We start from the raw sequence: 13,168 nt of genomic DNA on the forward strand, positions 1-13,168 counted from the left end.
TTATTTATTTATTTATTTATTTATTTATTTATTTATTTATTTATTTAGGTGATAGGGCATGTGTGCTCACCGGAGAGAGAGAGAGACATTCTAGAAAGAGGGAAAGTGAGAAAGTAAGCTGCCAGTTCTGGGACTTGAACTGCAGTCGGTCATTTGAAGGTCCAACGCCTTAATACCACACCACCTGCTGGCCCCACATTTTTGGGTTATTAATAGCCATCTGTATATTTGTTTTAAAGAAATACCTAATCAAATTCTTTACCCAACTACATTGAATTTGATCGTCTTTTTGTGTGTGATTTTTTTTTATATATTCTAGACATAAGACCCGTATCAGATTTGTAAATTATAAATATTTTCTACAATTCTGTGGGCTCTCCTTTCACTCTCTTGAGTGTCCTTTTAGCAAAACAGTTTTTAATTTATATGAAGTCCAAATGAGCTGTTTTTGTTTGTTTCTCCTCTTTTGGTGTCATATTAAGGAAGTCGTTGTCGAGTCAAAGGTCATGAAGATTTGCCCCTCTGTTTCTTTCTGAGAGTGTCAATAGTTTTTACTTATTAGACTTAGGTCTTTAATTCATTTTGAGTCCACTGTTCATCTGGTGGTGAGTAAAATCACTAACTTCACTCTTTGCCTATAAATACCCACTTTTCTCAGCACCATTTATGGAAGAGACTGTTTCACTGAATGACCCCAGTTCCCATGTTCAAGAGCAGTTGAATATAATATATAGTTTTATTCCTTGTTTTTTTTTCCTTGTATTTCATTTATCTGTCTGTTGATCTTAAACTTTTGATTAGTTCTAACAATTTTCGTTTAATTCTTAAGATTTTTTACTTTTAAGTATGTCATCTATAAATGAATATAGTTTTACTTCTTCCTTTTAAATTTAAGTGCCTTTATTTCTTTTTCTTGCCTAATTACTCTGGCCCAACTTCCAGTACAATGTGAAAATGGGGCGTGATAACAGCAGACAACCTTGTCTTGTTCCTCATCTTAGAAAGTTTCCAGACTTTCAATATTGAGTATGATGGTAGGTGCAAGTTTTTTGGAATTATCTGTTGAGGCAATTCCCTTCACTTTATTTTGTATTTGATGCTCTAATCATGAAGGGTTGAGGTTTCCAATCTTCAACCTTGATTTTCATCAAAAGCTGTCTGTACATCGATTGATTTTCTTCACTATATTCTTGTATTACATGATGGCATTTTCCAATGTTGCAGAACACTAGAACTCCTGGGATAAATTGCGTTTGATCATGCTGCATAATTCTTTCAATACTCTGCTTGATGCTATTGACTGGTATTTTTTTTCCTTCTCTATTCATAATAGATTTTGGTGTATGATTTTATTCTCTTGTGAAGTCTTTGTCCATGGTAGGAGGATAATGTTAAGAAGGGTTCTCTCTTCTACTCTTTTTCATTTGTGAAGAGTATAAGATGGTTTAATGTTAGCACCTTAAAAGTTTGGGAGAATTCACCAGGTTAAATCATCTGGTTCTTGACTATTTTTGGTGGGAAGCGTCTGATTATTGATTCAATCTCCTTGCTTCTTCTAAGTCTATTTAGATGTTCCATTTCTTCTTGGGTCTGTTGTGGTAGTGTGTGTATTTCTAGAAATTTATCTGTCTCATCTGAGTTAACCAACTAGTTGGGCTATAGTTGTTCATAGTATTCTCTTCAAAAATTTTCTTTTCTATAGGATCATTAGTGATGTTCCACTGTCATTTCTGATTTAATCATTCGAGTCTTCTCTTTTTCTCTTAGCTGACTAGCTACAGGTTTATCAATTCTGTAAACCTTTCATGAAGGAACATCTGTTTTCACCAATGTTCTCCAGCGTTCCTTTGTTCTCTAGTCCATTTATCTCTGCTCCAAACTGTGTTTCTTCTGCTAACTTTAGATTGATTTTGCTCTTGTTTTTCTAGTTCACTGAGGGCATTCTCTAACCAGCCTCTTGTATAGACTCCTTCCTCATGTGTCACTTGCTGGGCATCTAAGCAAGTTGAATCTGGAGCAGGTCAGGTCCTCTAGACATCCACTCACTTGCTAACCCCTGACACCTTAATTCTAGCTTCAGTGGAACATCTTCTGCTGCTAGTCAAGACACCTTCTTCACTAGGTTGCCCTGGCGTCCCATGGATCAGATGACTTAGGTACCTTCTGGAGTCTAGAGGGGTAGCTTTTGATATTTTCCACGGAATACTGCCTATGGGGCACTGAACTCTACCCCCCACTGGGCACTTCTCTCTCTCCTGTCCCTCAAACCTTCCCTGGAACCCATCTGTGCCATGTATGCTCATAGACACTCCAGAGAACCCACTCACCAACTGTGTCTGATCACTGCAAAGCCAATCCTTCCAACAGGCCAGCAGACCCTTAACATGGGGGATCAGCAGCAGCTCCTGTGACAACTCAGGTGTGGCTGCTCCTTCAGCAGTGGGGACATTGGTAACACATTCATTCTGCACTTGGCTGAGTCCCCCAACCTCAAAGTATGAAACATCAGTATGAACTTTTCCCCACAAGCCCCTGGTATCCAGTAAAAGAAGGTGTTGCCTGGTCTATTTCCTGATGGTCTTTCCCCAGACTCTCCCTTCCTGGAGCCAATATCCCCCACTCTGCACCCACAAAGTGCACAGGGTACCTGTGTTGAGAACCCTTTGGAGTTGTACGCTGTTGAGGGGCTCTGCAGTGTTTGGGCTTCTGCAGACCTATCAGTCACCACAGTGCTGAGACGATCTCCCAGTCGTTCCTGGACCCCTCCAGTGTCAGCTCCCGCTTCCAGATCTGAGATTCTGTGGCTCTGAGAAGACCATCTTGATGAGGTCCCCTGTACCCTTAATTGGCAATGACCCCAACTCCTTGCCCAACATTCAGAACCTGTGTGATCTGGCCCACCCAGGGACATTTCACACCCCAACTCAGACTCCTGTCCTTCTTGGCCCAAGGGCCCCACTTTGCCATTGGCCCCTCAGACCTCCCTCCCTGTACTGTCCCCTCCCCATACCCCACATCCATGAGGGACTCCTCACCTTCAGGGCTCCTGTCAGAGCACAGTCTTTGGGTCTGGGGTTCATGGACCTGGCTTCAGACCCTCTGCTGGCCCACGTCCTGGGCTGTAGCAGGCAAGCACACGTGGTGACTTCTCCAATGCTGTTTCCTGGTTTGAAAATCAGACAGTGACTCCCACCCCATGATGGTGTGTTGTGGGTGTGAAAAGCAGGGAAGTTAAGATACCTGAAGTTCTGGACTCAGAAGGGGGTCTGGCCAGGGAGGCCTCACGCCTGGAAGAGGCCTCTGACGATCAGTGCTGGGAGGAAGGATGCTGAAGACAATGGTTCTGGGTTCCCCGTATGCTGAGCTTGGTCACATGGAGAACTGTGGCCTTGAGTGCGGAGTCCTTGTGTAAAATGGGTAAACTTTCAGTGAACCCAGGGGCTCCCTAATAGCAGTGAGTGCCCCACTGGCTCAGCGCTGGTTGCCTGGCACTCTCTTACAACAGCCAGTGCTGCAGCCAGGGACAGGCTGGACCTTGTGTATCTGGGTCCTGCATGAGAAGACACGGAGGGAGAGGGTGAAGGGGAGGGTGGGAGGGGGCACTTGTCTTCTCTCTGCCCAGATTCAGGATCTGTAGCCACCTCCAGTCACTCACCCAAAAAGCCCAGCAGGTGAAAAGCGGGGATCAGGAAAACGAGGTGTGAGGTATATTGCCTGGTTCACCCGCATGTCCCTGCTCTGGGTGCGACTCTGCCTAGATGAGGTTGGGGGTGGCCCGAAGTACCAGGATCTTTGGATGGCTCACAGCAGGCTACCGGGACCTGGACTAGAGTGATCCGTTGCTCAGGTAGCCGTTGGAGCATGGCGCAGGCGCACTGGGAGGCGGAGCACGGACTCGCGCTGTCCGTGGTCCTGAGCACATGCTTTTCTCGCGCGTTTTGAAGGGAAGTGCCCGAGTACCCTGTGAGGGTACTTGATGTCCTCAGGTCGCCGGGATGTCAGGGCGCCCCCAAGTGCGCCCCCTCAATACCACCCCAGGGTTGAGTCCTTTATCTACATTAGCAATAAACCCCTTATGAAACTATCAGGAAACTGAGGCAGGAGACAGGCAGGGGCTTGGTGAAGCCAAGATGGCCCTTGGAGGTCAGAGCCATCTCTCTTATGGGGTTTGATTTGAACACAAGATCCCCTAAGATGCTGGGGACCTCTGCCCACTCTCTTCCGTGGACGTTCCCAAGACTGTGCACATACACACATAGACACCAACTTGCCAGGTGGGGGTCGCAGATGGAGGGACAGTGGGGGGATAAAGGAGAAAGAAGGAGAGGTTGGAGGCCCCGGAGTGCAGGTGTCACACTCAGGACAGTCACTGTCCATAGACATGAGGACATGAGCCAAGGCTATGTCCACTCCCACAGCCAGCGGATCCCATGGCGTGAGTCCATGTGCACTGGGAGTTCAGACAAAGGACACCCCACCTCGGCTGAGGATGAAGAAAGGATATTAGAAGAAACGGGGTCATAGCGAGAACTTGACTGTGTAGAGGGAACTGAGGAGGCAGAGTCCCTGGGCCCATGGGGACAGGGAAACGGTCAACAATTGTTCAGCACCCAGAAGGGTTCCTCCTCCATGGGAGGATCTCCCTGAATGCTCCTAACAGCTCCAAGAAGGAGGCAGACTGTCTATCCACAGATGAGCACACTAAGGTGTAGAGAACCTGCCCCCTCATTGCCCCACAGGGTGGCAGAACCAGGACTTGAACTCGGAGCCTGTGAGGCCTTGCTGAGCTTGCAGCATACAGCTGTGCTACTGAGGCTAAGTGAGATCTTGTATTTTGATGTAAAATGCTTTGAAATTTATGAATATTTATCTCAAGGTAGATTGCCCCTTTGTTTTTGTTGGGTCCCTTTGCATCCCAAAGGATGCTTTTTAACTTAATTACGTTTAGTCTAATAGTCTTCTATATTAATTTTTAAAATTTATTTCTTAACCCGCCAACTCCCCTTCCATTTTCCTTCACCTGAAGAACACTTATATGCTGAACATGCATTGTTTTCACATGAACTCATGCAAAAGGGCATAATTGTGTGTGTGTGTGTGTGTGTGTGTGATTTTTCTTTCTCTCTTTTTCTTTCTTTCTCTTTCTTCTTTTCCTTCTTACTCTTTCTTTTTTAAAGGTTTTTGCAATAAGACACATGTGCTTACTGGAGAGAGATGGAGACAGTGAGAAGGAAAGAAATCACCTTCCCAGGGGGGATAGCCACACTGCAATCCCTCCTCACTCATTCTCTTTGGGCTCCCAGGTGTGTACAAGTGCCAGGCATGATTTTCAAGCTGCCAGTTCCAGAACTTGAACCTCAATCAACCATGTGGGAGTCCAGTGCCTTAACCACTATGCCACCTGCTGACCCCATAACTTTGAAATGCATTTAGTACTCTTTACATATCCACTAAAATGGAACTTTTCCCTGTCATTTTTTAAAAATGAGATGTTCATGTTTTTACAGTTAGTATTTAACTTCGCTGGCATTTTCCTAATCTCTGTGCTGACCATTGTTGCTGCATTCCATGCTTCCCTCCAGCTGCCCAGATCATCTTCCTGAATTTTATCCTTCAAAATTTCCTTTAATGAAGGTCAGCAAGTGATTGACTCAGTTTTTGTTATGCCTCAGATGTCTTTGTTTTGCCCTCAATATTTTACCAAAGTTGAGCTGAGTATAACATTCTAGGGTGAGTGCTTATTTCCCTCTGTTTATTAAAGATAGCAATCCAGGGGCCAGCAGGTGTCATGGTGGCTTGTTTTCTCAGCCTGGCTTCAAGTTCTTTTCCTCAATGTGCCTGTTAGAATCTCTGTCCAGGCCCCAGAAATAAGAAGCTGAAAGTGACTCCAAAAGTGACATTCTCTCGTTTTAAAAGAGGTCTAAGGCTCAGAATTCAGGGCTCCAGCTCCCATAGAATCAGAAGGAGAGGGCTTTGAGTGCCAGCAGGGTCCTACAGCCCCACCTGGTCCTTCTGAACCCAGCCCTGACCCTCTGAACTCCTCGCATCTCTTCCAAATCCAGCACCACCTCCTTCCAGTTCCCACCTTAACCTTTTTTCCTTGCATGTGCCCCTCAGCCTAAGGCCTTCCTCATCCTGCTCCCTCTACTGGATCCTCTGTCTCTAGCATTCCAAGGTCAGCATCTGTCCAGTCCTCTTTAGGCAGGCCAGCGGGACTACAGCCATTTTGAAGTTAAAAAAGGAGCCTCTAATGAGAACAAGCTGACCACATGCTGAGTCATCAGGACATCTGTTTGAGGAACGGTCAGATGTGAAACCAGGAGTGAGTATTTGAAGGAATCAGGATGATTACTCAGGGGAAAGCAATTAACTGGTTGTAGTGAGGAATGATTTGCATGTGCTTGTATCTTGCACCTATAAATAAGGAGAACATGGTGAGCCTTTTGAGACAGTTTGATGGTACTTGCTGTTTCCCTGTAACTGGTTACCAAAATAAACTTCCTTCTCCAGCTTTGCCTCTTGTTTTATTGACCATGAGAAGTAGCTGGACTTAGTAGGCCGGTGGCACCCTTCCCAGGCACCTTTCCAGGTGATTCTCCTCTCACTTCCTCAGCTGTGCTTCCCTATGCCTCTTCCCTCTCCCCGAATCTGCCTCTAAGTTGCTCATGGTCAAATGCTGGGATTCAGAGCATCTGATTAGAATGTGGGTCCTGAGGGCAGAGATGCAGCATTCATTTCCACTCCGTGCTCATTTTCCTGAACGCAATGCCTCATATGGAATTTACACTCAGCAAAGGCACCCGGGATGGACACAGAAATTGCTGGAATGGACTGGTTGAATCCCCCAAGCTGGGCCCTCTCCCTGAGACCCAAGAGTCCTGCATGACCAGCACTGAAAATGCTCGGTCCAGGTGGCCCTCTATGTAGGGGGCTCGGTGCCTTGTCAGAAGCCCCCTCCCCTCAGCAGAGATCCCAATCTCATTGCTGATACGTGGTCCCTCAGACAGGACACCTTCTGGGTTGAGGTAAAGACTCAGTGATGAGGGTGAAAGGGGAGGTCACTACCTAAGTTTTGAGATCACTTGATCCCTGGTCTTACAGTTTGGATGATGTCATTCTCATAGCATGGGGTGAGGACACTGAGCCCCACAGAACTTAAGAGACCTGCCCAAGGAGCTGGGATTCACGTTCTGACATTTATTATAATTACATTTAAAATATACAATAAAGAATATCGGAATGGTGCTGGCCCCATGCCCTGCTGGATCCCACATAGCACAGATAAATGCATAGTTCAAATCTCAGACCCCATGGCTTGAAAAACAGGCTGGGCATGGGTAAGTGAATGCCCCAAATCCCAACCATATGGAGAACTGGAGAAGGGAGTCACCAGGCCTGTGGCTTGGCCATGCCCCATTGCAGGGTGCTTTTCCCTCTCTCTCCCTGTCTCTCTCTGGCAAGGGCATGCACCTTGGAGGATGAGGTGCAGGGAGGAGAGACATAAAGGAAACAAAAAGGAATAATTATGAGGGGGATTTCAAAAAGTTCATGGAAATGGAATTAAAATATGAGTTTGCTTTGGTGAAAAAATAGAAATGTGTGCATACTTTTTTCCTACTATGCCTTCTCCATGAACTTTCTGAAGAACCCGTGTACATATTGAGGGCTTGGTATATGTTGGCTGTTTCTGTTCTGAATGCCTTTCCATGTGGTGGCTAATTCACTCCTCAAAGCAAAAGTAGTCCTAGCAGACAGGTACTGTCGTTTTCACCTTTTCACAGGTGAGGAAAGTCACAGAAGGGCCAGAATGGAAGAACTGAGACTTGTGCCCGGGCAGTGGGCATTGGGACTGTGCTCACGCCATGCTTAAACGACACAGTGAAGGTACAGTGCTTAGTACGGTGTCTGTCCCAGAGAGGTTACTCACCAATAATAGATTACCACGGAAAGTGTTGTTTTTTCTGATTCCATCGGCAGAGGAAGGTAATACTTTCTCCTTGAGGGTTGTTGGGAGGATTAAGAGCTCTAAGACTCAACTGGGCTTGACCTACAGATGCACTCAATGAACCGTAGCTATTATCAGTCAGGAAGTAACACAGTATTTGAGAATAAGTGAAGTCCCAACTTTACGTGAAATTCTTTGTTCATTCAAAATTGATCACTCCTCCTTGTAAGAACCTGGGTACTCGGTCACATCCTGAGAAAGAGATTTCTGTCTCTGAGTCTTAAGGATAAACTGATGTACTCTCTCTGAGTAGACAGAACATCAAGTGGGATATGGGGGAGAGTGCATCAGGCAGACAGATCAACAGTGACAAAAGCCCAGAGGTGCAAAAGTGGGTTTGTTTGCAAACAGAGCCAGGCAGGAGCTCGCTGTTCCTCCCATGCTTTCTTAGGGCATTCCTAGCACCTGTTTCCCCAGCATTTCAGAAACCGGCCCTCGGGTGACACCTGGTGGCTATCACTGATACTAACAGGGCAGAAACCAGCCAGAGTAAGTCCATGCCCCTTTTCCCTGAGGGTGGGAGAGAAACAGGTGGGGAAAAATATGTTTAATTCACACAAAAACAAACCAAAACAAAAGGATATAATAGCATAGTACAATTTTAATATGCAAATTACATCCGATTTTCCAGGTATCCAAGCAATGCAGTCTCACTGTAGAACATTTGGATAGCACAGAATAAAGAAGAAAATGAGGGACCTTTAATTTCATCATCCCAAATAATCACTGTTAAAATATTTTGGCAGTTTGCTTTCAGCATTTTTCTCTGCATATCATTTTTACAAAGCTGTGTATATATATTTGCATATATATACATATATACAGACTCAGTTATATTTAAATGTCTGTTGAGCAATTCTGTGGACAAAGGCGTGGCATGGGTGTTAGTGTGGGTGCTGGGATCCAGGTGGCAGAATCAGATCACCCTGAGTCTGAATCCTGTTTTTGCCTTTTCTAGCTGCGTGACTTGGGCAAGTGACTTTTCTGAGTAGCAATTTCCTCACCATCTGTGAGATGTGGTTAATAATGGAATTCATCCCAGAGCTGTCGTGAAGATTAAATGACACAGTGAAGGCAAAATGCTTAGTACAGTGTCTGTCACAGAGAGGTTACTCACCAATAATAGATTACCATGTAAAGTTTTGTTTTTCTGATTCTTAGCAGTGATCTCTAAAAATGGGACTTGTTTCTGGGTTCAAGGGTATGAAGAGCCACGAGGCTGCTACAGCGTGCCAAAATTGAGAGGAAAATTTCAAGCAAGAGCCCGTGCCTCCAGAGCCACAGCTGTTCTCATTTGTCTCTATATTCTCACAAGCCGCTTATGCAGAGCAGTTTTTAAGCATTGTAATTACAGGGCACCAGTTCCCTTAATGTTACGTCATCGACATTAAACTCTAATGTTGTCATTGACAGCATTTGCCACAATGCACTTAACTGTTTCCTTATTGTTCGGCATCTGAGCAATTTGATTTTAAACTTCATTGATTGGGCCAGCTGGTGGTATAGTGGTGAAGGTGGTCATGTCCCACATGGCCAACTGCATGGTTCTAGTCCTGGACATGGTGGCTTGAGACGCACGCTGGGCGTGAGTGCATGTGTGCCCAAAATCTGAAAAGGAGAAATAGAGAAGTTCTTGTAGCGTGGCCATTCCCCATGGGGAGTGCTTTGTCACTTGCCTTCTCTCTGTCTCTGTCCAGTGAGCACATGTGCCCTCTAGCAAATAAAGAAAAAAAATCATTAACCGATTCATTCATCCAAGAAATTGTTATTGAATGTCTTCTCTGCCAGGCACTGAAGAAGGGATAGGGTGGTCTGCAGACCAGTGCTGTCTGTACTTCTGGCCTCTGGCAGGTGAGATGGACCATAACAAGTAAACAGGCAGGCAAAAGTCTAACAGCAGCAGTGACAAGAGCTACTGTGTTTATACGTTTGTGTATTTTTCATGAGGAGATGGGGATATAGAGATGTATCAGACCACGCTCGCCTGAGGAGGAGGCTGGGATGTTTTCTACTCAGTGTGGCAGAGCAGGGTGGAGGGCTATCATGTACATCAGTAGAAGAGTAGGAAGAACTATTTCTGCTGTGGGTGCTAAGAAAAGCCTATCCTAGAAGAGGAAGGTCCACCCAAGCTAGTCTGACTTCTCCAGGGAGAGATATGAAGGAAGGGGAAGTTGAGGCAGAGGGAACAAGACAACGTGGAGATGGGGGGTGATTTCAGAAATTAGAGTCTCTTTAGGGGGCTGGCAGGTTGGTGTGGTGGTTAAGGGAGCTGGACTCCCATATGGCTGACTGTGGTTCAAATCCTGGACCTGGTGGCTTTCTCTCTCTCTCTCTCTCTGTCCCTCTCTGGTCAAGTTAACATAAATAAATAAAGTTAAATAATTTTTTTAAAGAAAGTCTCTTTAGACAACTAACTTGCCTTAATTTTTATCTGTGGCTGATGGGAAATTGGGAGATGTTTCTAAGCAGGAACCTAGCAGGTCTGGCTGCAGTTTGGAGAATGGATGGGAATGTGGTAGACACCAGAGGTAGGAAGACCCGTGAGGACAAGGCTGGTACAATGACCCAGGCTAAAGGCAGAAGCTTGAACTGGGATGACAATGATATGGATGAACAGAGGAGAGATAGGAGAGGCATTTCCATGTAAAACTTGAAAGACTTGGTGACAGCCTGGTTTTAGGAGTGCAGAAAGAAGGATAAATTAAGACTTGGCCAATTTATTTTTCTTTCTTTCTATTTTTTGAGACATGTTTGCTAGAGGGTGAGTGCACTTGCTGGAGAGTCAGAGAAAGGTGAGAAATCACTCTCCACCTCAGGGGGATGGCCATGCCTCAATTCCTTCTTCTCCCAGGATTTTGGGCACACACGCACACACACACACCCAACATGAGTTTCAGGTCTCTGGGTCCAGGACTCCGACTGCGGTTGGCCATGTGAGAGTCCAGCGCCTTAACCACGGCACCACCTGTTGGCCCCAAGACTTTGCCAGTCTCAAATGTAGATGACTGAATAAACGTGGTGACACTTGCTGAGACCAGGGACACCAGCACGAGTGACAGGATTTGGAGGGTAGACTGGTACAGAGAGTGGGGCCAGAGAGGGCTTTCTGTTGGTACCACGGACAGCTCCACGGATCTCGGGAGGCCTTTAACGGACTCCATCAATGAATGATTCTTTTCCCGCTTGTATTGAGTGCATGCACAAGTGAGAGGGAGAGAGGTCAGTGGGTTGTGTCGTGCAAAATCCTTTTACCTCTCATCTCCATCCCGTCAGGACTTTGGGCACGCATGTATACATATCTGGAGTGTTTTTCAAGCCACTGGGGCCAGGATTTGAACTGCAGTCAGCATGTGGGATCCAACTTTCTACGCACAGCACTCAACCACTGTGTTTGCTAAAGGGCTGGCCCTCACCGGTGGTCGTTAACCTTGCCTATCTTGGAACAGAGGAGCTAATTTAGCATGCAGACTCCCAGACTCACCCAGATGTCCTGCATCAGTCTGCAGGTGGGGTTAGGGAACCCAAACTCTCAATACATAACACAGTTTAGTCAGGTGCAGGTGGTCAGATAAGCATGAAGAAACACGGAAAGACACGGTGGGCTCCAGGGAGAGAGACGAGAGCGCCACCTGCTGCTCCACGAAGGTCTGAACCTCCTGAGTGTATGTCCTACATTTCAAGCCAGTTTATTCACAGAGTAAAAAGAAGAAAGCTAAGAAAAAAGACACCTGGAGAGACGAGAAAGAGGGGCCACCTTCCTTGATAACTTGTTCCTTTCACCCGATAGTGCAAGGTGTGGCATAATTCACCTGTGTGAAGTCACGGTCACTGTCATCAGTGAGGAGTACTGTGACCCCTTCCCAGTCCCATTTCCTTAAAAAATAAATAAGGCTCTCTCAGATGGGAAGGGACAGCCTCTTCTCCTTTCACCGGCTTTAAAAATATATGGCAATTCGAACCAGCAGTTAGCGTAATGGCTATGTCGCTGGACTCCCACGTAGTCGACCGCGGTTCGTGTCCCGGACCCGGTGGCTTAAAACTCATGCCAGGCGCGTGTGTGTGCGTGCCCAAGATCCCTAGAGGAGAATGGAGGAGAAGGGATTGCGGCGTGACCATCCCCCCGGGGGGTGATTTCTCGCTTTCTGTCTCTATGTTTCTCTCTGTCTGGCGAGCGCATGCGCCCTATAGCGAAAATCTCTCCTATATATATATATTTATCAATTCAAAAGAATGGAAAGCAGGGGCTAGAACAGGTATTTGTACATCGTTACTAACAGCTGTGGTATTCTAGTAGTCAAATTCATGGGACCCAAGCAGAACGGAAGTTCCCCGGGACCGGGAGTTGGGAGCTGCTGTTAAAGGGACAGGGTTTCTGATTGGGCAAATGAAAACGTTCGGAGTTGGATGGTGGCGAAGGTCGCAGTACAACGCCAACGTACTGAAAGCCCCTGAATTGTACACTAAAATTGGTTAAAATGGAAGTCTCCTTATGTATATTCGACAGCAATAAAAATGTGATATAATAAGGAAAAGTAGTCGTTAATGCCTCAACTCGAATGACAAGCTGTGGGGCCCATCCGGAGCTTCCCCCCAAACAGGGAAAGGTGTCATCCCTCATCCTGGGGGTCCTCAGAGGACCAGAAAAGTTTTCCTCCAACGGAACACTTGCTATTCCCCTCGGGCGTGGGCTTTCGCGTCCATCACAGAACCAGGAGGTCCCCCATGGTGGAGCTCCCTGGGACAGTGGGGAGTGCGTCTCCTCCTTCAGACCCTGCGCTATCCCGGCGGGTGTGCAGGGGTGGAGGAAACCGAGTCTTCGCTTTGAGACAGGTGCTCCTTCCCCCAGCCCCCAGGCTCAGCAGCCCTGCACCGGCTCACTGGCTCCCTGCCCCTATCTCACCCGGCGACTGTCCTCCTCGAGTTCAGAGCGCTCCCAAAGCTGCGCTCTCGGAAAGCAAGCTGGGTGGGCGGGCCCAGTGGCTTCTTGCCCTCTTCCAAGATGGCCGCCGCTGCCTCTGTGACAGCCACGGTCACGTGAACCCCCTCGCCTATGAGGTCGACGGGGTTTGGTCGGCGATTGTCCCTTCCCGGGCCCTGTCCCGAGGCGGCGACTGCCGGTGTCAACCCGCGCCTGAGCGATCATGGCAACGGGCTCTGCCGGGG

At 46.9% G+C, this 13,168-nt stretch overlaps 1 long non-coding RNA gene across 2 annotated transcripts in view; it reads right to left on the reverse strand.

The window, feature by feature from the left end:
• Positions 1 to 3,804, reverse strand: part of LOC102501521 (uncharacterized) — a 38,951-nt gene extending 35,147 nt beyond the window's left edge. Inside the window, exons 1-4 of one of the 2 annotated variants that reach the window (XR_001370497.1) lie at positions 3,656 to 3,804; positions 3,241 to 3,550; positions 3,036 to 3,163; positions 2,648 to 2,806 (exon numbers count right to left, since the gene is read on the reverse strand). This is a non-coding gene — a long non-coding RNA (uncharacterized LOC102501521). Of the gene's footprint in view, positions 1 to 166; positions 2,807 to 3,035; positions 3,164 to 3,240; positions 3,551 to 3,655 lie in introns of those variants that run through there. The other variant, XR_334815.1, reaches the window with a different exon arrangement.
• Positions 3,805 to 13,168: the final 9,364 nt, after the last annotated feature.

Source organism: Tupaia chinensis, unplaced genomic scaffold, assembly GCF_000334495.1.
Source record: "Tupaia chinensis unplaced genomic scaffold, TupChi_1.0 Scaffold000289_1, whole genome shotgun sequence".
NCBI lineage: Eukaryota > Metazoa > Chordata > Mammalia > Scandentia > Tupaiidae > Tupaia > Tupaia belangeri.